Source organism: Frankliniella occidentalis, unplaced genomic scaffold (genome assembly GCF_000697945.3).
Source record: "Frankliniella occidentalis isolate FOCC.00 unplaced genomic scaffold, Focc_3.1 Scaffold8, whole genome shotgun sequence".
NCBI classification, from domain to species: domain Eukaryota; kingdom Metazoa; phylum Arthropoda; class Insecta; order Thysanoptera; family Thripidae; genus Frankliniella; species Frankliniella occidentalis.
In genome coordinates this window covers 2,821,831-2,825,900 of record NW_026267138.1, presented here as the reverse complement: position 1 = coordinate 2,825,900, position 4,070 = coordinate 2,821,831, and positions in this window count along the sequence as shown.

Sequence of the window (4,070 nt, the reverse complement as noted above, 5' to 3'; positions counted from 1 at the left end):
CCCCCCCCTGCTCTCTCGCTCGCGCCGCTCCAGCGAGGCGGGCGCAACAGACGCACACGACTGTTTCATAACTTTATCCGCGACGGCGCCCCCCCCCCTCTCTGCCCCGCGCTCCGCTCCGCCCGGCCCAACGTCTGAGCGGCCGGGGCAGGCCCGGGGCTCGGGGCGGTATTGTATTGTCTTTATGTGAAAGGTGGGCTCGTGGCGGGGCCGGGCCGCGGCGCGCAGCCCAGGGCAGGCCCGCGTCGTAACGGATCCGCACACTATATTTCCTGCTTTTATTATATGGAGGGGGCACCGTAAAAGGGTGCCCCCCCCCTCTCCCTCCAAACTCCGGCCACTCCCGCCACCCCCACCGCACCCCGTCACAGCAGCGGCGGCGGAGTCTTGATGTGCATGGCATCCCCCCCCTCCCCCTCCTCCCTTTCTCTTACAGAGTGGGGAAGGAAGAAACGGGAGACATGGGGACGGTGACGACAGGTAAACCACGCAGAAGAAGACTACTCATAAGGCAGTGTGTGTGCGTGTGCGTATGTGTGCGTGTATGAGGGGGGTGTGGGGGTGAAGGGGGTTAACGTGCTGTCAGTTTCATTCGAAGGGAAAGCGAGGTTAGCGTGGGCCTACCCCTGTCTGTAGGGTTTTGCAATCTCGTTCGTAGTCTCTAGTCTGGCAGTGGCGTATGTCGTGTGCTTGGGCCATGCGGCGAAAGAAAGAAGGGCACCTTAGGGTCGTAATTTTGTTTCAGTTGCGGTTGTGTCTTTCTACAGCCAGTCTTTCCGCTGACTGGGTCTTATTCGCACCGCAATCACGACGCACCCCCTCCCCCTCCCCCCCGGGGGCCTCCCGTTCGGTCCAAACAAGCGGCAGGCGGGACAAAAGCCGCCTGCACATTCCCACAATGACCAAATAGAGGGCAGGCCGCCGCCGCTGTCGCGCTCTCACTCGCACGCGCAGGGCACCGCCGGGGCGGCGGGCTGGGTGACGGAGAGGGAGGATGTGGGGGCGGGGCGGCCGAGGGGCGGCCGAGGGGCGGCACGGACGCCAGCTTATGGAATCCCCTGTCCCGGCCCGGCGGCAGCCTCACGACTTATGACGCTCTGGGCCCGGCAATGGTAACTACCGAATCCCCGCCCGCCCCCCTCCTCCGTGCCTCGGCAGGGGAAGGCCCTCATCCCCACTATGAGTTCCTTAAGGACCTCCGGCGACTGGCCTGCTAGAGGTCGCACCCGCTCTCCTCCTCCACCACCACCACACCGCCTCCGCTGCCACCTAAAATGATGACACACTGCAAAGAATTGGATTGGCTGCGTGTGGAGGACAAAAAAAGGAAGACGTTTATGCGGAAAAGCTATGGGGAATGGGCAGCATTGCTCTGCGAGCGTGAGGAGGAGAGAGCTTATATACACCCACCGCGCCTGCTCGAAGAAGTGTTTCACGGCCGGCAGGTCTTCGTTCTTTATTTTTTTCTGCCTTTTTTGAAAGTATGTTTCCATTCAGCTTTGTGTGTCTGCGTGTTATTATACTCGACGTCCTTATTTGCAGGAAAGGCGGAGGAGAGTGGAGGACTTCATCAGTGTGTCGTCTCTCTTCTAAGGGTCCAAACAGTCCAAACGAAGAGGGAAGGCCGACGTATGGAGGTGAGTGAGCGTAGGTGTGGGGGGGAGATAGAAGAGGGGGAGGAATAGACTGATGGAACGGGTGGCAGAGGGAGCATGGAGGGCGCAGGAGCAGGGGTGGTGGAGGGTGGCGATGGGCCTCGGAGACCGGTTGAATCGAATGGGACAACTGTAGGCTCGATATATAGCGCGCTACTGATAACGGGGGCGGCAATGTGGACTCCGTGTCCAGCTCACGCACACACACACACACACACACACTCTCACACACACACTGACAGAGTACAGCACCAACAGCCCTTGTCGATGTCTCTAGTCCTTTGTGGAGCTCACATGTGTTCATTGTATGTGGCGGGGCGCGTTTCGGTCCGACCTTTCTACGTACGCACACTACCAGCGCTCGCGCACACACACTTTCCCGATGGGGCAGAAAACGGATGTCTTTTCGTGGGAGGTATAGCCATCTCGACGGTCTCACTATTTACCGCAACCTACCTTGGCCCCCTCTGTTTCGCCCCCCTCGCCATAGTGAGCACTTTGCTCCTCGGGGAGTGTCCCCGCCGCCCCCGCCGCCGCCCGGAAGGGTCGCGGAGGTCACCGGGCGGTCACCCGTCAGGCCCGTCAGGTGCACATACATCGTCGTTGCGTCTCCATCCGTCAGGCGGGAGAGGTCGGGCCGTTCCCGAACACACCGTGTGCGCCGGGGGGACACGACCGCAGCCCCACTCTGCGCTCAATATACGTGACGCCCCTGCTGGCGGCGTAGCGGGCGGAGTGACTCTGCGAGGTGAGTCGCGGCCCTGCCCCGCCCCGCCCCGCCCCTAATCTCCGCACCGGCACGCTGGATGCGCCTCGTTGAATGCTAATTCGCGTTACCATCGATTCAATAACTGTAATGCAGTGGTGTGGAGTGGGCTGCGCTGTGCTGTGCTGGGCGGTCCCTCCGGCCCCTCCGGGCCCCCTGCTGCCGCACGCCACCGCGGGGCCCTGCACGCCCTGCACGGGGGGCGCGCAGTTCCGGAGTGGTAGAGGGCCCCTCTGCGGGTGCGGCCCGCCCCTCCGCCGCCATGGAGGCCCCCGCTTCCTTGAGCGTCGCCGGCCGGGACCGCGGCGGATCCCCGCAGGCCCGGGACCACGCCGCACGTACCCAGGGGATGGCGCTGCGCGCCCTGGCTCCAATTCTCTACACATCTCGGATCCTCGGCATGGCGCCCTGCAGGTGTGTCGGATCGAAACACAACATACTATTTATTTTTGTCTGTAGTGCTTAGTGTTCAAGATGAATTAATTTTACAGGTATGACGTAGGAAAAATGTTCTTTAGTCGTTCATTCTTTTCCCATCCACCTACACCAGTTCATATTCTGTCCCCCTATGTCCCACTTTCCAGACTGCTCCCGCCGACGACCCGCTTCGAGGCCTCCGTCGTCCCCTCGCCGTGGTGGGCTGCCTACTCCGCGGTCCTCGTCGTCGCTGTGGTCGTCAGCATGGCCAGGCTCGTCTACATCTGGGTGAATGTGAGTTTCCGTAGGGTAGGCCACCGCTGCTGCCTCCCCAGCATACGAAGTGCTCGCAATTGGCCTCGCATGCGTCCTATGTCCTCTCTATAAAGGACCCGAACTCTGCCTTCGCAGGATTCGTGCAAGGTGCGCATTGACGGCACCGTGATGATGGTGCAAGCCGTCCTGGTGGGCTTGTTCTTCCTCAAGCAGGCCGTGGCGGCGTTGATCTTCGTCTGCGCCATTGTCAAGGTAGCCCTTTTTGGCAGCCGAAGGGTTGCATGTTTCCTTTTCGAGCCGCCGACAATGGTGTGAGCTTCCCAACTGTTCACCAGGGTGGCGAGGTGGCTCGCGTCGTGGAGAAGCTGGTCCGCATCTCCGGGCGCGCCGTCCTGAGCCTCGGGCCGGGCCTCCACGACGGCGCCTCCCGCTGCGCTCCCCGCTGGGGCGCGGCGCGGTACGGCGTCGCCGCGCAGGTCGTCCTCCTGCTCACCTACTGGGCGGTCGTCTTGTACCTCGCCTACACGGACAATCCCGTCTCCTTCATGGACATGTCATCGCTGCCGCCCATTGTCCTCGTCAACGTCCAGTTCACAGACGTGGTGCGTGTGTTTGGGCGAAGGAGGGGGGGCGCACGGGGTGAGAAATGATTAATCTTGAGCCCCCCCCCACAGAAAACGTCGAATCTACGTCATTTAGGCAAACCGCTGTCTAGTTGACGTCGGTTCTACGTCGATAGGACTGGACTGGGACTACGGCCGGCGTTGCTTGCAGGCGCTCCTGCTGCGCGCCGAGCTGGCCATGCTCAACGACTCTCTGGCGGCCGCCCTGGAGCAGCGGCCCGGCAGCCCCGCCCAGGACATCTCGTGGGTCGGCGCGAGCAGCAAGGACCGCGTCAGGGGCGTGGTGCAGACGGCCAGAGCCCTTGTGCGGTACGGTGCTCGAGCACGACGTCG